Here is a 22,408-nt window from a genome sequence, read left to right on the forward strand (position 1 = left end):
CGTGAGGTCCCAAATAGTCAGGCACGAATTAGCAACTGAACAATATTCCATTTTACATATGTACTGCATCTTCTTTATCCTTTCATCTGCCAATGGATGTTTAGGTTGCTTCTATGAACACTGAGGTGCATATGTCTTTGAATTATGGTTTTCTCAGAATATATGCCCAATAGTGCAACTGCTGGATCATATAGTAGTTCCATTTTTAGTTTTCTAAGGACCTCCATACTGTTCCCCGTAGTGTCTTTATCAATTTACATTCCCACCAAAAATGTAAGACATTTCCTTTTCCTCCACACCATCTCCAGCATTTTGTTTGTAGATTTTTTTGGTGATAGTCATTCCGACAGGTGTGAGGTAATACCTCATTGTAGTTTTTATTTGCATTTCTCTAATAATGAATGATGTTGTACTTATTTTCATGTGTTTGCTGGCCATCGTATGTCTTCTTGGGAGAAGTGTCTGTTTAGGTCTTCTGCCCAGTTTTTGATCGGGTTGTCTCCTTACAGAATTGATTCCACCTGTACCTTGACACTTTCCAGTGCTCCTCTGTTTTACCTTCTTGGGCTAATAGTATTTTTAAAATAAGTCTTATCACCACAGACAATTTTAAACTGCACATTCTCTTTATTCTTTTGGAGATTTGACCTTCAGGTCAGGTCAGTTCAGTTCAGTTCAATCGCTCAGTCATGTCCGACTCTTTGCGACCCCATGAATCACAGCATGCCACAATCCCTGTCCATCACCAACTCCCAGAGTTCACTCAAACTCATGCCCATCGAGTCAGTGATGCCATCCAGCCATCTCATTCTCTGTCGTACCCTTCTCCTCCTGCCCCAAACCCCTCCCAGCATCAGAGTCTTTTCCAGTGAGTCAACTCGTCGCATGAGATGGCCAAAGTATTGGAGTTTCAGCTTTAGCATCAGTCCTTCCAATGAACACCCAGGACTGATCTCCTTTAGAATGGACTGGTTGGATCTCCTTGCAGTCCAAGGGACTCTCAAGAGTCTTCTACAGCACCACAGTTCAAAAGCATCAATTCTTCAGCAATCAGCTTTCTTCACAGTCCAACTCTCACATCCATACATGACCACGGGAAAAACCATAGCCTTGACTAGACGGACCTTGGTTGGCAAAGTAATGTCTCTGCTTTTTAATATGCTATCTAGGTTGGTCATAACTTTCAAATACCCGTTTGATACAGCCTTTTCTTATATTTTTAGCTGCTGTGCTAATTTGACTGTGAGTTCCTTTTTCACCTGGATGATTAGAAACTTTCTATACACAGAGAGGAGGCTTCCCAAGTGGCACAATGGTAAAGAATCTGCCCCCCATTGCTGGAAATGCAAGAAATGTGGGTTCGACCTCTGTCTTGGGAAGATCCCCTGGAGTAGGAAATGGCAACCTGTTCCAGTACTCTTGCTGGAAAATTCCATGGACAGAGGAGCCTGACGGACTACAGTCTATGGGGTTGCAAAGAGTAGGACATGACTGAGTACACATGTAAACACATCCTCAGAGAAAAAGATGAGAACTAGACTCTGCAGAAAATAGCAGAGAAAACAACAGAATGTTTGCCTTGCTGTCTTGATATCCATCATGCCAAAAAATAGTGCCAGGGCCATACCCGTTGTTCTGAAGATAGAGGGAGACTGTTGTTTTAACTGTTCAGACCATTTCCCCAAGTAGTGTTCAGTGGTTAGGGACAGCCTGATGATTTTGAGACAATTATGCTGACATTTTGGAAATATTTTTACTATCAGGGAAGCCAGCTTTACAATGCCTTACAGCCATATCCCCAGACATCTCAGTCCATCTTTTTTTTTTTTCCAGTCTATCTTTATTCACTAAGGTTCTAAGTTTATTTATCCTAAAGTTTATTTTATCACTAAGGTTCACTGTTTGTTTATCCTACCCACTGCTTGCCACTCCAGTTTTACTCATTTAATTCTTCATTTGCCCCATCATTTCCAGTAGTCTGTTTGCTTTTTTTCCTTTGGATATTAAATGTCTTCTCATGGATATTTGCAATTCCCTAATTGTATATGCCCAGTTAATCTGTCTTTTTTGTTTGTTTGTTTGTTTGTTTTTTGTTTTTTACATGTATGTACTTGAAGTTTTATTTTATTTTATTTATTTATTTTTGTAATTAATTTATTTTTTATTGGAGGCAAATTATTTTACAATATTATATTGGTTGGTTTTGCCATACATTGACATGAATTCGCCCCGGGTTTACATAAGTTCCCCCTCCTGAACCCCCCTCCCACCTCCCTCCTCCCTTTATCCTCCCTCTGGGTCATCCCCGCATGCCAGCCCCGAGCATCCTATAACATGCATTGACCCTGAACTAGTGATTCATTTCACATATGACAACATACGTGTTTCAATGCCATTCTCCCAAATCATCCCACCCTCACCCTCTCCCACAGAGTCCCAAAGACTGATCTATACATCTGTGTCTCTTTTGCTGTCTCGTATACAGGGTTATCATTTGCATCTTTCTAAATTCCATATATATGCGTTAGTATGCTATATTAACTGCCATTTGATCCAGCAATCACACTCCTGGGCATACACACCAAGGAAACCAGAATTGAAAGAGACACATGTACTCCAATGTTCATTGCAGCACTGTTTATAATAGCCAGGACATGGAAGCAACCTAGATGTCCATCTGCAGACGAATGGATAAGAAAGCTTTGGTACATATACACAATGGAGTATTATTCAGCCATTAAAAAGAATGCATTTGAATCAGTTCTAATGAGGTGTATGAAACTGGAGCCTATTATACAGAGTGAAGTAACCCAGAAAGAAAAACACCAATATAGCATACTAATCTGTCTTGAGTGTGTGTGTATGTGTGTGATGTTTTATTGAATTGACTATCCTAGTGTTGCTTGTCATTTTCCTTCCCTAAATTGATTACTCTATTGCCTTAATTCTTCACCTTTACTGAATAGCATAATTCACCTGAGATGCTAATTAAAATACAACTTTCCAGACTTTTCCCCCAAAGATTCTAACTAACTAGATCTGATGGTGAGCTCAAGAATCTGTAATCTTAATAGATCACACAGGTAGCTCTGATATAAGTAGACCAGAACTTTAGCATTAGACTTTGAGGAATACTACTCTTTAATGTCTAAATTGTTTTTTAAAACTTAAAGTTTACATATATTTATTTTCCATTAGCACTGATAAAATCATTCTAATTACCTTGATTCAGAAAACTGTGAAAACTGAGCAAAACTTTGACTGCGTTTGAGTTCTCCCATCCCAATTACCCCCTCTGCATCCAGAATCCCAAATATCAATGCCTTTTCTTATCTCAACAAACGTTACACCAGCCTGCTTTAAGATCCTATTCCATTGCTTATGAATGGTTATTTCAACTTTCAGTTCAATTTTTCTTGAAATCACTTTATTGCTCTGTGAAATAGTACTTTGGGATCTGATTTTGAAAACATTGCTTTTAAGCTTTAAGTGCCATTTGAAAGGGACAGTGTGAAAGTGTTGGTCACTCAGTTATGTCTGACCCCATGGATTGTAGTCCACCAGGCTCCTCTGTACATGAAATTCTCCAGGCAAGAATACTGGAGTGGGTTGCCATTCCCTTCTCCAAGTGATCCTCCTGACTCAGGGATCGAACCTGGGTCTCCCACATTGCAGGCAGATTCTTCACCATCTGAGCCATCAGGGAGGCTCTCAGTGCCATTCAGTTCAGTTCAGTTCAGTTCAGTTGCTCAGTCATGTCCGACTCTTTGTGACCCCATGAATCACAGCACGCCAGGCCTCCCTGTCCATCACCAACTCCCGGAGTTCACTCAAACTCATGTCCACAGAGTCGGTGATCCCATCCAGCCATCTCATTCTCTGTCGTCCCCTTCTCCTCCTGCCCGCAATCCCTCCCAGCATCAGAGTCTTTCCCAGTGAGTCAACTCTTCACATGAGGTGGCCGAAGTATTGGAGTTTCAGCTTTAGCATCAGTCCTTCCAATGAACACCAGGATTGATCTCCTTTAGAATGGACTGGTTGGATCTCCTTGCAGTCCAAGGGACTCTCAAGAGTCTTCTCCAACACCACAGTTCAAAAGCATCAATTCTTCAGCGATCAGCTTTCTTCACAGTCCAACTCCCACATCCTTACATGACCACTGGAAAAACCATAGCTTTGACTAGACAGACCTTTGTTGGCAAAGTAATGTCTCTGCTTTTTAATATGCTGTCTAAGTTGGTCATAACTTTCCTTCCAAGGAGTAAGCGTCTTTTAATTTCATGGCTGCAATCAGCATCCACAGTGATTTTGGAGCCCAAAAAATAAAGTCTGACACTGTTTCCACTGTTTCCCCATCTATTTCCCATGAAGTGATGGGACCAGATGCCATGATCTTCGTTTTCTGAATGTTGAGCTTCAAGCCAACTTTTTCACTCTCCTCTTTCACTTTCATCAGTGCCATTAGTATTCACTAATACTAAGGAAAAAAGAGAATGTATTTCCAAAAGTAGCCATCCTTGCCCTCCCAAAATGTTTGTTACCCTTATGAAAGTCCCAAAGATGGAACATGCCTAATTCAAAGCTAAAAGGTAGCAAGGCAGTGATATGGTTGTGGCAGGAGCTGCTGGCTTGATTGTAGAAAATATCTGAGATAAGTTCCCCTAGTGCTGTGTTACCTTAGCTTGGCAGATAAGTAAAGTGGAAAAAAAAAAAAAAAAGGTCATTAGTCAGGGAATAATCTAGTGGACAAATTCTTAACTTTATCTTTGTCATTCTAATTAATTCCCTGAAGAGAGTTTACTGATTTCTGTTTTCCCTGGTTCTGTTTTCTGTTTGCTCTGGTTCACAAACAGAGCAAAGAACATTTCTGGATAGAGATATGGCTCTTTAGGAATTTGATACTTAATAGAAAGATGTTTGATAGTTATAATGACAGCAGTAAAAATAGCTATAATTAGTTTGACAAGAATATAAATTATCAACAGTACTCGCCAACTTTGAAAGTATCATCTGCAGTTGTCTTTTAAAATTATAGTTCCAAAGCTGGTGCTCTGGGACAACCAACACGGATAGGGGAGGGAGGGAGGTGGGAAGGGTGTTCAGGATGGGGGGGTCACATGTATACCTATAGCCAGTTCATTTTGATGTATGGCAAAAAAACACTCACAATATTGTAAAGTAATTAACCTCCGATTAAATAAATTGATTTTTAAAAACGATGTTTTAAACAAATTATTTTGATTATTTGATGGGTAGCATAAGTTCAAAAACTTAAAACCTACATTTCTCATAATCCCCTAGAAGCAATTTTATTATAATACCAATGGGTTCTTGATTTTAAAAGGTGTTAAGTCTCTTTTTAATTCTTGAATGTAATCTATTATGCAGTAAGACACTAGTAGTGTGCTCATGTGCCCCAAATATCATTTGGGGGCAGCACTGTTTTAGACTTCATTATAGAAATAAGAGAGAGTGCTTTAAGAAATTAGGTATAATAGTTTAAAATGAGTAAGTGAAGTAAGGAAATTAAGGAAGATATTAGAAGGTTTTTACCTAATGGAACGGGTAATAATTAAACGTGTTGCAAGTCACCCTATCTGATTTCCCATGGCACTGTCTCAAGGAGATGATTAATTTGTTTGTCAGTCACTTAATTATTTGTTTGTCTATCACTTTCATTATAGAAAGTTCTCGGAGGGTAGGCACCATGCTTTATACATCTTCCTAACTACTGCAAAACCTAACATACGGAAGCTAGTCAATGCATCTTTATTAAAAAATAAATAGAACTATGGGCACATGGAAGAATGAGTATAAAATAAGTTTAGGGAATAGAATATAAGATGTGAAGGTAAAAAGATTAGAGTGACAAAAGAACATTCTCTAAATCAAAAGAAATTAAGAGGATCATGTCATCAGCGAACAGTGGAAGTTTTACTTCTTCTTTTCCAATTTGTATTCCTTTTATGTCTTTTTCTGCTCTGATTGCTGTAGCCAAAACTTCCAGAACTATGTTGAAAGGTAGTGGTGAGAGTGGGCACCCTTGTCTTGTTCCTGACTTTAGGGGAAATGCTTTCAGTTTTTCACCATTGAGGATAGTGTTTGCTGTGGGTTTGTCATATATAGCTTTTATTATATTGAGATATGTCCCTTCTAGTCCCACTTTCTGGAGGGTTTTTATCATAAATGGATGTTGAATTTTGTCGAAGGCTTTCTCTGCATCTATTGAGATAATCATATGATTTTTATTTTTCAGTTTGTTAATGTGGTGTATTACATTGATTGATTTGTGGATATTGAAGAATCCTTGCATTCCTGGGATAAAGCCCACTTGGTCATGATGTATGGTCTTCTTGATGTGTTGTTGGATTCTGATTGCTAGAATTTTGTTAAGGATTTTTGCATCTATGTTCATCAGTGTAAAACTCCGAGAGGAGAACGTAGGCAAAACACTCTCCGACATAAATCACAGCAGGATCCTCCAAGACCCACCTCCCAGAATATTGGAAATAAAAACAAAAATAAACAAATGGGACCTAATTAAAATCAAAAGCTTCTGCACAGCAAAGGAAACTATAAGCAAGGTGAAAAGACAGCCTTCAGAATGGGAGAAAATAATAGCAAATGAAGCAACTGATAAAGGATTAATCTCCAAAATATACAAGCAACTCCTGCAGCTCAATTCCAGAAAAATAAATGACCCAATCAAACAATGGGCCAAAGAAATAAACAGATATTTCTCCAAAGAAGACATACAGATGGCTAACAAACACGTGAAAAAATGCTCAACATCCCTCATAATCAGAGAAATGCAAATCAAAACCACAATGAGATACCATTTCACACCAGTCAGAATGGCTGCTATCCAGAAGTCTACATGCAATAAATGCTGGAGAGTGTGTGGAGAAAAGGGAACCCTCTTACACTGTTGGTGGGAATGCAAACTAGTACAGCCACTATGGAGAACAGTGTGGAGAGTCCTCAAAAAACTGGAAATAGAACTGCCATATGATCCAGCAATCGCACTCCTGGGCATACACACCAAGGAAACCAGAATTGAAAGAGACACATGTACTCCAATGTTCATCACAGCACTGTTTATAATAGCGAGGACATGCAAGCAACCTAGACGTCCATCTGTAGACGAATGGATAAGAAAGCTTTGGTACATATACACAATGGAGTACTACTCAGCCATTAAAAAGAATGCATTTGAATCAGTTCTAATGAGGTGAATGAAACTGGAGCCTATTATACAGAGTGAAGTAAGCCAGAAAGAAAAACACCAATACAGTATACTAACGCATATATATGGAATTTAGAAAGATGCAAATGATAACCCTGTATACGAGACAGCAAAAGAGACATAGATGTATAGAACAGTCTTTGGGACTCTGTGGGAGAGGGTGAGGGTGGGATGATTTGGCAGAATGGCATTGAAACATGTATGTTGTCATATGTGAAACGAATCGCCAGTTCAGGGTCGATGCATGTTACAGGATGCTTGGGGCTGGTGCGCGGGGATGACCCAGAGGGAGGAGGGGGGTTCAGGAAAAGGGAACTCATGTACACCTGGGGCGGATTCATGTCAATGTATGGCAAAATCAACCAATATAATATTGTAAAATAATTAGCCTCCAATTAAAAAAAAAAGGAAAAAAAACACCAAGTGAATCATAAAAAAAAAAAAGAAAGAAAGAAATTAAGAATTCTGAAGACCGTGTAGTTTGGAAGCTGAGAGTAGATAAAGGGTCTGGAATTTCCAGGAAAATACCTTGCAATACCTTGTATAAAAGATAAATTTTCTCATTGTGAGATGATTGCTTTTATTCTGTATCATTGTATGATGAGTTGACTGGTGGTAGATTTTCATTTGAAAATATTTTTCCTCAGAAGTATAAAGTTACTGCACTAGATGTTGTTTTCGGTGAAAAGTCTGATGCATATTTGATTATCATTCCTTTGTAGGTTGCATTTTTTCTCTGCAAACCTTAAGGTTCTTCTCCTTATTTTTTTTTTTCAATGTGTTTATTTATTTATTTTATTTTTGACTGTGCTGGGTCTTTGTTGCTGTGTGTGGGCTTTCTTTAGCTACAGTAAGCAGGGGCTACTCTGTCGTTGTGGTGTGAGGGTTTCTCATTGCAGTGGTTTTTCTTGTTACAGAGCCCAGGGTCTAGGGCATGAGGGCTTCAATAGTTGTGGTGCATAGGCTGAGTAGTTGCACTCAGGCTCCAGAGCACAGGCTCATTAGCTGTGGTGCGTGGGCTCCGTTGCCCTGCAGCATGTGGGAATCTTTCTGGGCCAGGGATCAAACTGGTGTCACCTGCATTGCATGGCTGATTCTTAACCACTGGACCACCACAGAAGATCTCCTTATTCTTAATGTTTGAAGATGTCGCAGTGATGTGCCCAAGTAGATATTGTTTGTTGTGCTGGCTGCTGTTGTGCCCTTGCCTTTTGAGAACCTGGGTCCTTAAGTTCTGGAAAAGCATCTTGATTGAGTTCTCACTTTCATTTTCTCTATACTCTCATTCTGTGACTCCTACCATTTGAAATTTAAATTCGTGGACTATACATTTTCCACTTTCAGTTATAAACTTTAATTTGTTTAGAATTTCTCTAATATTTTCAGTCCTTTGGATCTACATTCTGAGTTATTTATTTTACTGTACTATATTTTTGGTAATAATATTCTTTAAGAGTCTGTTTTTTACAAAGAATTAATCTCCAAAATATACAAGCAGCTCCTGCAGCTCAATTCCAGAAAAATAAATGACCCAATCAAACAATGGGCCAAAGAAATAAACAGATATTTCTCCAAAGAAGATATACAGATGGCTAACAAACACATGAAAAAATGCTCAACATCCCTCATAATCAGAGAAATGCAAATCAAAACCACAATGAGATACCATTTCACACCAGTCAGAATGGCTGCTATCCAAAAGTCTACACGCAATAAATGCTGGAGAGGATGTGGAGAGAAAGGAACCCTCTTACACTGTTGGTGGGAATGCAAACTAGTACAGCCACTATGGAGAACAGTGTGGAGAGTCCTCAAAAAACTGGAAATAGAACTGCCATATGATCCAGCAATCACACTCCTAGGCATACACACCAAGGAAACCAGAATTGAAAGAGACACATGTACTCCAATGTTCATCACAGCACTGTTTATAATAGCAAGGACACGGAAGCAACCTAGATGTCCATCTGCAGACGAATGGATAAGAAAGCTTTGGTACATATACACAATGGAGTACTACTCAGCCATTAAAAAGAATGCATTTGAATCAGTTCTAATGAGGTGGATGAAACTGGAGCCTATTATACAGAGTGAAGTAAGCCAGAAAGAAAAACACCAATACAGTATACTAACACATATATATGTAATTTAGAAAGATGCAAATGATAACCCTGTATACGAGACAGCAAAAGAGACACAGGTGTATAGAACAGTCTTTGGGACTCTGTGGGAGAGGGTGAGGGTGGGATGATCTGGGAGAATGGCATTGAAACATGTACATTATCATATGTGAAATGAATCACCAGTCCAGGTTCGACTCATGTTACAGGATGCTCGGGGCTGGTGCACGGGGATGACCCGGAGGGAGGATAAGGGGAGGAGGAAGGTGGGAGGGGGGTTCAAGAAGGGGAACACATGGACACCCGGGGCGGATTCATGTCAATGTATGGCAAAACCAACCAATATAATATTGTAAAGTAATTAGCCTCCAATAAAAAAATAAATAAAATTTTGAAAAAAGAGTCTGTTTTTTCCTCTGTCATTGTTTCTTTTTCATGTATATAGTACATGGTGGAAAAAAGGGCCGCAATTCCAATATCTATTAAGTCAGGAAGTGCCTATAATATATATGGAATTAGCTTAAAAAATCTGGGTTCATCACCTGTAGCCTTAAGTACTGTATTATAATACACAAAGAGATAGAGATATGTAACAAAATTTTTATGTTTGCTATACATTTCTGTGAAAAATACACATAGATTTTCAGGTTCTACAGAACATTAGCCCATGTTCTTCAATCCAGACTGATATAAATGCACATAGTGAATCTGTGTGGTTTTACTTTTGGAACTGAGGCCAAGAAGGGAAGTCCTTATTGTTTGCTTATGTGTTATTTTGTTTAACACTGACATTCCTCCTGTAGATAATTCTCAGTTGCACTCTAGAGTGCTGAAGAGGGATAGAGTGGGATACTTGTAGCAGTTAAATTTTATCTCAAGCCTTTTTAAAATGACTCTAAAAATGTGCTATGACTTTGTCTTGCACATCAATAATAGACATCTCTTACTCTATTTGAGCACTTATTAACTTCATTCAGATGTTTATATTAAAACAGAATTTAAGTGATTTGGAGAAGGATGCTTTTCTTCTATTTGTGGTTCTAAAGGTATCTGTTGCACACTTTGCAGGAAGGAAATCATATAGGTTTCAGACAAAAGGAACTTCACGTGTAGTGAGAATAAGAGAAATGGGTAAGAGTCAGTGTTAATCAGACATGTCTGAAAAGGTCCCCCACAGGTTGACTTGTTACAGAAACCGTGGCAATGGAAAGAGACAAGCGACACTCGGAAATGCAGAACAGCAGGGTTTATTCTGCATTGGTGTGGGCTCAGTGGAGTTGCCTCCAGGGGCTGAGCACCCAGGCTTTGGTCTGGGTATCTTTCATATGGCACAGGCTTCCAAATCCTAGTGATTTTCCCACCTGAGCAGTTTGGCTGACTTAATAAGCAGATCAGTTCATGGAAGCAGAGGTGAGCAGCAATAAGCAGGTCAGTTTACAGAAGCAGGAGTGGTGAGCAGTGAGCATAGCAGTAACTTAAGAAACTATTTTAGTTTCTTTTTTTTTTTTTTCCCTCTTAATTTCCCCTTTTTGATGTTCAGGATGTATCTGCAGCTGTCAGTGAACATCATCATCTGCCAGCTGCTGGTATCATCTTATAGGTAGCAGTTGAGCGGCCGTCTTTCTTTCAACACTGTCGTCTGTGAGGCAACGAATAAGCAGGCATCCAGCGAGCATGGCCATGACTACCCCGATTATTGTCTTAATCCCTCCTAGCCGAGAGAACCATCCTCTAAAGAGACCATTTATGTCCCACCCCTTCCAGGTCTGAACCAAGACATGAGCAATCTTTCTGATATTTTTAGCTATGTCCATTATGGCCTTTCCATTTAACCACCTCTTTAACTGCTTCCTTCCTAGCCTGGTCCTATTTCCTGCCATCCCCCTCCCCCCATCTGACATCCCAAAAGGAGTCTGTCGAGTCCATCAGGCCATCTGTCTTGGGGTGCCATAGCACATTAGGTCATTCACATTGCAGGTTTTAATTTTGTCCTTCCAGTAATATTTTCCTTCCCTAGTGCATGAAGAGGCTGAACTATAAAATGTGGCCAGTTGGTATGTATAGTAAGCAAATCTTCGGACCCATTTCCCCTCATGGTAGAAAGATTCCATACATTCAAAACAATCATCCTGACTCTCAGATGAGGAGGAGATTTTACAAATTAACAGAACTATAAGGCAAAAATACATTGTTTTCATCCTTAAGCTGATCATAGTAGGAGGAGACTCCAAAAAATAAGAACTATGAAGAGGTAGGCAAAACAGAGGGAAAGTTTTTGAATGATAGTCTACTCAAGGGGAGACACAGAGTAGTATCCTATTTCAAATAAGATAAGTAGGAGGAATCCCGGTCCAATTAATAACCAATACATCTGTTGTTCGCCAGTCCTGCTGGTTCCTCAAGCTTTAGCCATGCATTGACTGACCAACTTCCAGCATGGCCAGAGAATGACTTTAGGATCGTTGTTTCCTTCTTTGCAAGGTCGGGTGTAGGGGTTCCTCCAGATTGAGGGTGACTTCATACTTCCTTCGGCTATCAGTTGGACTCGAGGGTTTGACTGTGGAGTTATGGATCCAAGCGTCTATTCCTGCCATTTTGAGAGCAGTGGGAGTAGTTAAGATTACAGAATAGGGCCCTCTCCACATCGGTTTTAAGGCTCTTTTCTCCAGTCCTTTACCCATACTTGGTCCCTGGTTGGTGGGGATGTACTGTTTTGACTAAGGATATGGGTATTTTATCAATTACCTACTTATGTATTAGAGAGATGGTGTGTCCTAACCCTTGCAGCTGCTTATGTAAGTCCAAGTCCCCCAGTTCTCTGGTATCTCCCCTTAATTTGACTGGCAGGGGCAATTATCCATACAGGATTTCAAATGGTGAGAATCCTAGCCCTGCCTGGGATGAGCACCTTCAAGAGGACCACAGGTAACACGTCTACCCAAGGTAAGCTAGTCTCCTGACATAGTTAGCTAGGCCTTGTTTGAGGCTTCAGTTCATGCATTCTACTTTCCCTGAGCTCTGGGGATGGTAAGCAATATGCAATTTTCACTGAATCTTCAAAGCCTTTGACACCAGTGGTACTGTCTCGGCTACAAATGCCGGTCATTGTCCGACCCTGTGGTCAGAGGCATTCCATATCTGGGGACAATGCCTCTCAGGATTGCCTTGGTTACTTATCTTGCCTTTTCAGTTTGGGTAGAAAAGACCTCCACCCATCCTGAAAAGGTGCAGATAAAAGCTGAAAAGTATCTGAATCCTCAGCTCAGAGTGATTTCAGTGAAGTCCACTTCCATATCCTCAAATTAAGATCAGTTCAGTTCAGTCAATTAGTCGTGTCCAACTCTTCCCGACCTCTTGGACCACAGCACGCCAGGCCCCGTTGTCCATCACCAGCTCCTGGAGTCTACTCAAACTCATGTCCATTGAGTCGGTGATGCCATCCAACCATCGCATCACCTGTCGTCCCCTTCTCCTCCTGCCTTCAATCTTTAACAGCATCAGGGTCTTTTCCAATGAGTCATCTCTTTGCATCAGGTGGCCAAAGTATTGGATATTCAGCTTCTGTTGAATATCCAGTGCTTCCAATGAACACTCTGGACTGATCTCCTTTAGGTTGGACTGGTTGGATCTCCTTGCAGGCCAAGGGACTCTTAAGAGTCTTCTCCAACACCACAGTTCAAAAGCATCAATTCCTTGGCACTTGACTTTATTTATAGTCCAACTTTCACATCCATACATGACTACCGGAAAAACCATATCCTTGACGAGATGCACTTTTGTTGGAAAAGTAATGTCTCTGCTTTTTAATGTGCTGTCTCAGTTCAGTTCAGTTCAGTTCAGTTCAGCCTCTCAGTCGTGTCCGACTCTTTGTGACCCCATGAATCACAGCACGCCAGGCGTCCCTGTCCATCACCAACTCCGGAGTTCACTCAAACTCATATCCACAGAGTCGGTGATGCCATCCAGCCACCTCATTCTCTGTCGTCCCCTTCTCCTCCCACCCCCATTCCTTCCCAGCATCAGAGTCTTTTCCAGTGAGTCAACTCGTCGCATGAGGTGGCCAAAGTATTGGAGTTTCAGCTTTAGCATCAGTCCTTCCAATGAACACCCAATATTGATCTCCTTTAGAATGGACTGGTTGGATCTCCTTGCAGTCCAAGGGACTCTCAAGGGTCTTCTCCAACACCACAGTTCAAAAGCATCAATTCTTCGGCGATCAGCTTTCTTCACAGTCCAACTCTCACATCCATACGTGACCACGGGAAAAACCATAGCCTTGACTAGACGGACCTTGGTTGGCAAAGTAATGTCTCTGCTTTTTAATATACTATCTAGGTTGGTCATAACTTTCCTTCCAAGGAGTTAGCGTCTTTTAATTTCATGGCTGCAATCAGCCACCGCAGTGATTTTGGAGCCCAAAAAAATAAAGTCTGACACTGTTTCCACTGTTTCCCCATCTATTTCCCATGAAGTGATGGGACCAGATGCCATGATCTTTGTTTTCTGAATGTTGAGCTTCAAGCCAACCTTTTTACTCTCTTCTTTCACTTTCGTCAAGAGGCTTTTGAGTTCCTCTTCACTTTCTGCCATAAGGAGGGTGTCATCTGCATATCTGAGGTTATTGATATTTCTCCCAGCAATCTTGATTCCAGCTTGTGCTTCTTCCAGCCCAGTGTTCCTCATGATGTACTCTGCCGGGAGCCAGCGAGGGAAATCCTACCCATGGCAAAGGTCAACTGGGGAAGAGGCCTGACGGGCAAAGGCTAATCAGGACTCGAGGAACCCCCTGGACTTACCTGAGCATCTACCCCAAAGAAAACTGGAGTCTGACTGCTTTACTATCTTACGCCTCTTACCAAGTCCTCTAATACTTACAGGGGCTTCCCCCCAACCACCTTTCTCTGAAAACATTAATTCAGAGCTGTAGTTTAAAAGTTCTCCTCGGCTTAATAGGAGTGTTCCAATCCAAGCCCCTCTGATAGCTTTCTAACTTGCATGACAAGTTTGTCCGGGCTCTTACAACTATGAGTGTGACTGTTTATAGCCTCCCAGCCATGCAAGGACAGAAAGCCTAATATTCTAAAATACAGGAATCTGTTGAAGAAGTTAAAATCATTAGGGTAGTACTAAAAAAGATTTCATTGTTGAATCAATGCTTGCTGCAGTTTCCTCTATCTATTGTATCCTTGGAAATATATTAATCACATATAGAGAATATAAGTAGTAGCCTTTGATTTAACCACATCAGATCTTAAGTTAATAAATTCCTTTCTTGCAGCTCACTACACCAGTGCCTTATAGGAATGTAACTTTGTTATGTGTCTAGCACCTGACTCTAGGAAAGTCACCTTAAAAGAATATAAGCCTTTTACTTGCTAACTAACCTATTGTTAGGAGAGAGGGCCATAAACTGTTAGCAGGCCCCCTGGCCAGAAGAGGATGTAAACCACCTAAAACTTTTATCACAAGACACACAAAAATAAGCCCTGATCCTGATAAGGGTCAAGACTGCTGACCCCACACGATTTTGGCGTGACTCTATACCTCCCTTTCTCTGTTTCTTATGCGCATAACTTAGGGTATAAAAGCAACACTGGAAAATAAAGTTTTGGGCCTTGCTCACTGAAGCTTGGTCTCCTCGTGTCGTTCTTTCTCTTTTTCCATCCTTTTCTCTATTCTCCTTTTTCTGGTTGAGATTCTTGGAGCACTGGGCCCTCTGAGTTTACTTATCTGCCTGGGCTTCTAAGACTCACTCGAGGGGGTGCCCTGGTGGGGTGCCTCCAGCGATTCGAGAGGGCACCTGCGGCCTACGTAAACAGAGCAAGCCCCGTGCTGGGGTTTTATTGGTTTCCAGCGTAAACCAAGGAATCATCAGCCCCTGTCTCTCTCTCTTTCTCTCTCTCTCTCTCTGACGCCGACGCCATTCATCCCGAGGATACCCTGGGTCATATCGAGGCTGGTCCCCGATAGTACTCTGCATATAAGTTAAATAAGCAGGGTGACAATATACAACCTTGACGTACTCCTTTTCCTATTTGGAACCAGTCTGTTGTTCCATGTACAGTTCTGACTGTTGCTTCCTGACCTGCATACAGGTTTCTCAAGAGGCAGGTCAGGTGGTCTGGTATTCCCATCTCTTTCAGAATGTTCCACAGTTTGTTGTGATCCACACAGTCAAAGGCTTTGGCGTAGTCAATAAAGCAGAAATAGATGTTTTTCTGGAACTCTCTTGCTTTTTCGATGATCCAACAGATGTTGGCAATTTGATCTCTGGTTCCTCTGCCTTTTCTAAAACCAGCTTAAACATCTGGAAGTTCATGGTTTACATACTGTTGAAGCCTGGCTTGGAGAATTTTGAGCATTTCTTTACTACCGGGTAAGATGAGTGTGATTGTGCAGTAGTTTGAGCATTCTATGGCATTGCCTTTGTTTGGGATTGGAATGAAAACTGACCTTTTCCAGTCCTGTGTCCACTGCTGAGTTTTCCAAATTTGCTGGCATATTGAGTGCAGCACTTTCACAGCATCATCTTTCAGTATTTGAAATAGCTCCACTGGAATTCCATCACCTCCACTAGCTTTGTTTACAGTGATGCTTCCTAAGGCCCACTAGACTTCACATTCCAGGATGTCTGGCTGTAGGTGAGTGATCACACCATCGTGATTATCTTGGTCATGAAGATCTTTTTTGTACAGTTCTTCTGTGTATTCTTGCCACCTCTTCTTAATATCTTCTGCTTCTGTTAGGTCCATACCATTTCTGTCCTTTATTGAGCCCATCTTTGCATGAAATGTTCCTTAGGTATCTATAATTTTAAGAAGAGTTCTAGTCTTTTCCATTCTATTGTTTTTCCTCTATTTCTTTGCAGTGATAACTGAAGAAGGCTTTCTTATCTCTCCTTGCTATTCTTTGGAACTCTGCATTCACATGGGTATATCTTTCCTTTTCTCCTTTGCTTTTCACTTCTCTTCATTTCACAGCTATTTGTAAGGCCTCCTCAGATAGCCATTTTGCTTTTTCATATTTCTTTTTCTTGGGGATGGTCTTAATCCCTGTCTCCTGTACAATGTCACAAAACTCCGTCCATATTTCATCAGGCACTCTGTCCATCAGACTTGTCCCTTAAATCTATTTCTCACTTCCACTGTATAGTCATAAGGGATTTGATTTAGGTCATTCCTGAATGGTCTAGTGGTTTTCCCAACTTTCTTCAATTAAGTCTGAATTTGTCAATAAGGAGTTCATGATCTGAGCCACAGTCAGCTCCCAGTCTTGTTTTTGCTGACTGTATAGAGCTTCTCCATCCTTGGCTGTAAAGAATATAATCAGTCTGATTCCAGTGTTGGCTGTCTGGTGATGTCCATGTGTAGAGTCTTCTTTTGTGTTGTTGGAAGGGGGTGTTTGCTATGACCATTGCATTCTCTTGGTGAAACTCTATTAGCCTTTGCCACTCCCAGGCCTGGCTCCATGGCAAGTCAAGCTCTTGGGTCCCAGGAAGGGGCCTCACCAACCTCAGCCTTCATTTTGTACTCCAAGGTTAAATTTGTCTCTTATTCCAAGTGTTTCTTGACTTCCTACTTTTCCATTCTAGTCCCCTATAATGAAAAGAACATCTTTTTTGGGTGGTAGTTCTAAAAGGTCTTGTAGGTCTTCATAGAACCGTTCGACTTGAGCTTCTTCAGCATTACTGGTCGGAGCATAGACTTGGATTATCGTGATATTGAATGGTTTGCTTTGTAAATGAACAGAGATCATTCTGTTGTTTTTGAGATTGCATCCAGGTACTGCATTTTGGTCTCTTTTCTTGACTATGATGGCTACTCTATTTCTTCTAAGGGATTCTTGCCCACAGTAGTAGATATAATGGTCATCTGAGTTAAATTCACCCATTCCAGTCCATTTCAGTTCGCTGATTCCTAAATGTCGACATTCAAATGGGGATAGTCTGCAACATGTGTCCCTACCAGCCTACTAGGCCCCTGGCAAGCATTATTATGTAAACAGGTTGCACATCGCTGGGAGACAGAAGACCAGAGTGTAGGGAGGTGAGCGATGAGATAGTACCAGCCTAGCAAGGTGTCTAAGGTTGTCTTGCCCATATGGGTCAGTTCATGTTGTTGGTGGACCAGCTTGTAGGTTAGCTGCTCCAGAACATTGACTCAATGGTCTTTCGTGATCCACCATCCTGTCTTTCCCTTGGTTCCCCCTTCCTTTTTTGTCCATTCCTCCTCTTCAGGAGAGTACCTGGGGGCAACTGATATTTTCAGGGCCAGCAGGACTTTTGGTTTGTCTGGCGGCTGCCCTCAGGCAGCCTGCTTGGTTACTGCATCGGTGTGTAGGTTTCCTTTGGCCACTGGGTCTCCCCACTTCTGGTGGCCTTTGCAGTGGATGACTGCCACTTCCTTCGGTCCCCATACTACCTCCAGGAGGTCCCCATACTACCTTCAAGATTTCAGCTTTGTTCTTGATCCCCTTTCCTTCTGCAGTAAGGAGTCCTCTTTCCTTGTATAAGCCTCTGTGAACTTGTAGAATAGCAAAAGCATACCATGTGTCTGTATAGATGTTGACTTGCCAGTCTTGGCTGAGTTTCAGTGCTCCAATTAATGCCCACAACTCCACTCTCTGTGCTGACCATCCTTGAGGAAGTGCCTCTGCCTCCACTACTTCAGAGTCAGGCACTATGGCATACCCAGCCACCCTTTTCCCATTCTCCATGAAGCTGCTGCTGCTGCTAAGTTGCTTCAGTCGTGTCTGACTCTGTGCGACCCCATAGACGGCAGCCCACCAGGCTCTCCCATCCCTGGGATTCTCCAGGCAAGAACACTAGAGTGGGTTGCCATTTTCTTCTCCAATGTGTGAAAGTGAAAAGTGAAAGTGAAGTCGCTCAGTCATGTCCGACTTAGTGACCCCATGGACTGCAGCCTACCAGGCTCCTCCGTCCATGGGATTTTCTAGGCAAGAGTACTGGAGTGGGGTGCCATTGCCTTCTCCCATGAAGCTGCTACCATCAGTGTATAGGACCAGGTCTGGCTTTTGGAGTTTATCAGTCAAGTCTGGTCTTCTAGAAAATACTTGATGTAGTATTTCTAAGCAGTCATGGTCCAGGGGCCCTGCTTCATCTGGTAGGAAAGTAGCTGGGTTTAGAGTTCATACAACTTCCAGTTTCACTCATGGATTTTCACATAGTAACCCTTGATACTGAGTTATCCATGCATGCGTGAGCCAATGGTGGCCTCTGTTATCCATCAGGTTTACAACTGAGTGGCTTTAACATTGAAGTTTTGCCCCAGCGTTAATTTGTCAGCTTCTCTCACCAGTAAGGTAGTGGCCGCTAGTGCTCAGAGGCACGGTGGCCATGCAGCCGCGACTGAGTCAATTTGTTTAGGCAGGTCGGCCACTGGCCTTTGCCAGGGTCTGAATTCTTGGATTAGGACTCCCAAGGCCATTCTGTTCTTTTCATGAACAAAGAGGTTGACCACTCTGGTTACATTGGGAAGTCCTAGGGCTGGGGAGAATTTGGCCTTAATTGTTTGAAATGCTGCCTCCTGGGTTGGTCCCCACTCAAGGGGGACCTTTTCTTCTCCTTTTAGAGCCTCATATAGGGGTCTGGCCAAGTCTGAAAATCCAGGGATCCATATCCTGCAGAACCCTGCTGCTCCCAGGAAGTTGTGGACCTTCCCATGAGTAGTAGGGGTAGGGATGGTGCAAACTTCTTGTTTCCTTTCAGTTCCCAGCATCCACTGGCCCAGCATGATGCTAAAACCTAGATATTTGACTTGTCCTTTATAGACTTGTGCCTTTTCCTTTGATACCCAGTACCCAGCTTCCATTAACAGGGAGAGAAGGGCCTTTGTTCCTTCTAGGCTTTGAGCCTGTGTCATGCTGACCAGCAGAAGGTCATTGACGTATTGCAGCAGGACACAGTTTAATTCTTGTCCAGAAAATTTATCCAAGTCAGTGGCCAAGGCTCTGCTGAAGGGAGTAGGGGAGTTCTTGAACCCCTGAGGAAGCCTCGTCCAAGTAAGCTGTTTCTTGCTTCCCGTGTATAGGTTTTCCCATTTAAAGGCAAATAGTGGTTGGCTGACAGGTACTACCCAGAGGCAGAAGAAGGCATCTTTTAAGTCCAAGCAAGTAAACCATTCGGCTGTGAAGGGGATCAGTCTTTGTAGGATACATGGATTAGGCATTGCCGGGTGCAAAGTAATTGTTGCCTGTTTACAGTCCTTAGGTCCTGAACTAGACAATAGTCACGTGTTCCTAACTTTCTTATGGGCAGCAGTGGGGTGTTCCATGGTGACTGGGATTTTATCAGGAGTCTGTGTTGGAGTAGTCTGTCTTAATGAGCCTGGATTCCCAGTCGGGCCTCTTGGGGAATCGAGTACTGTCATAGTTTTACAGGCTGAGCTCTTGGTTTCAGATCAATTAGGATGGGGACATAGTGTTTTGCTAGGCCTGGGGGTTCTCCTAGGCTGAAACTATTGGGTATTCAGTCTCTAATTCAGGAGGAATGGTCCTCTCTTCTGGAAGGGAGGAATACAGGCTCCATTCTTCTTCTCTCCTTACAGCAAGAGTCATAATCAAAGAGGTGGGTGGTCCTTTAATTTTAGCTGGGCTCACCCATCAATAGAGAAGGAAATTTGGACCCCCATCTTGGGAGCAGTTCTCTTCCTCTCATGGGGACATGGCAGTCAGGTAGGTAGAGGAATTCATGTAGTACCTCATGGCCCCGTAATTGGCATTGTCGAGGACCGCAGAAGGGCCTGTGGGTTTGAGCACCTGTGGCCCCAATGACAGTGGTTTCCTTTCCTGAGATGGGGGGGGTACTTGTTGAGTGACCACCAAATGCCCAGCACCTGTATCCACCATAAAGTCCACTGGATAGCCCCCTACTTGAATTCTGACCATATGCTCTCAGGGGCCCAAATGGAGAGAGCCTGGTCCCCTCTAGTCATATTCTGCTCCAGCTAAGTGCTGGGTGGCTCGGGTTGCTGTCTACTCAGCAGGCCTGCTGCTTTGGTTCTCTTCTCGGGGCAGCTGGGGACTCATTCTTCCAGTGATTCTTCTTCTTGCAATAGGCACACTGATTGCAGCTGAGGGAATTCCTCTTGGGCCTGGGCCCCTTGACTTATGAGGTGGCCCTGCTAGGGGTGCAGGCTTTGACAGGGCAGCTGCCAGGAGTGTGACTTTTTGCTTCATCCTCTTTTCTGCTTCTTGATGTGCTGTTTGGTCACTATTGACAAAGACTTTGTTAGCTATTGCTAGTAGTTCTGCAGCGTTTTTTCCTGCAAACCCTTCTAACTTCTGTAATTTCTTCTGGATGTCCAATTGGGCCTGTCCCACAAAGGCCACATTTATCATCCATTGGTTCTCAGGGGCTTCAGGATCAAAAGGGGTGAAGACCCGGAAGGCCTCATATAGCCTCTCGTAGAAGTAGGCCAGGCTTTCATCTAGTTTTTTGCAATACCTCAGTGGTCTTGGCCATATTGGTAGGCTTATTAGCTCCAGCTTTTACTCCATGTAGGAGGGCCTGTCGATACCTCTCCAGCCAGTTTTTCTTTCCCTTGGTGTTGGGGTCCCAATGGGGCTCTTCTTCTGGGAAGGCCTTTCATGCCGTTATCCACATCTAATTGACCCCCTGGGGCATTGGCCTGGGACCATTTTCAAGCCTCTGTCACAACTTGTTGGCACTCCTCAGCATTGAACAGGGTGAGGAGACGCTGCTGACAGTCCACCCAGGTGGGGCAGTGAGCCTGGAAAATGGACTCTAGGAGATCAACTGGTGCCTGAGGTTTTTCAGAGCATGAAGGGGTGGGATGCTTCCAGTTGAGAAGGTCAGTCGTGGAAAATGTTTGGTAGTAGAAGACAGTTCCTTTCTCTTGTAGAGTCCCACTGGGGGCAATACACTGTAGTCCCTGTGTCTCTCTTAGAGGCATTTGAAGTTCTAGGGCAGCTGCCCCTTGAGCCAACTGGAGACACCTGCTCATTGGCTCTGGGGTCTCTGATCATGGGACACAATAGCTTCAGGAGCAGCAGGAGGAAGTGGTGAAACAGAAGGTGGTGGACTCCCTCGTAAATGCAGATCTGCTGCTCCCGGCGGGGGAGCTGTGGGGATGTAAGGTGGGGGCACTGGAGGCATGTCTTTAGCCTAACCCTGGAGGATAGGTGGTTCTTTTTGCTGACATGAAGACTTTTTTTCCGATTGAGCCATAGAACCTTACATTGCCCCTGACCTGTCATGCAGAACCAAACCCAGGGAGGCCTTCACTGGGCAATTTTTAACCATTGGTCAAAATATGGAAATTGGTCTGGGTGGCCGGAGTCTCCAGTCACAACTCTATATACTGCTTACATCTAAGTTCCCTCTGGGAGCCATCTGACCCTAAAGGAGGGCCATTCTAGGGTACAAGAGTGTACAGCTTTCCAGGGGTTAGTTTCACACCATACTCTCCAGAGAATCCTTTCTTAAAATTCTTAATCATGCTTTCTAAAACAGTAAGTTTTGAGATTGAACTGCCCATTATGTGAGAGTTCCTAACTTGTGGTTCCACACAATGAACAAAGGGAAACACTCACTTTCATCTTTCTGGCCGCTCCTCTCACAGAGATTTAGGTGCCTTTTAGCATTGGCAGGTCAGTATAAGCCCCTAACTCAGACCAACCTCCCAAGGAGGAATTAGATCCCCTGGAGACTGGTGCTGCCCTAAGTCATGTGAGGTCACTACGGAACCACAGGTCGGGACTCACTCAGGCTCCTTAGTCAAAGATGGTGGAGAGCGATCTCTCATTCAACACAGGCACACATCCACGGCACACCAGGATTAATAGACCACCCACGGGAACAAATCCTATTCTGAGTGAACCTCTGGTTACTGGGAGGTGATCAGGCTCTGCTTCTGTAGTATGGCCAGTCCTGACTCGGACAGATGACCGCAGAGCACTCACCCATCTGACTTCCTGTCCTGGAACCCGCTTCTGCTCTCCTTCTGAGTCCATTCAGAAAGTGGCGTGAGCCACAGCCGATGCAGCCTGTGTGAGGGTCGGT

The sequence above is a fragment of the Moschus berezovskii genome, chromosome 7 (assembly GCF_049115385.1).
Source record: "Moschus berezovskii isolate FMDL1 chromosome 7, NW_MosBer_1.0, whole genome shotgun sequence".
Lineage (NCBI taxonomy): Eukaryota > Metazoa > Chordata > Mammalia > Artiodactyla > Moschidae > Moschus > Moschus berezovskii.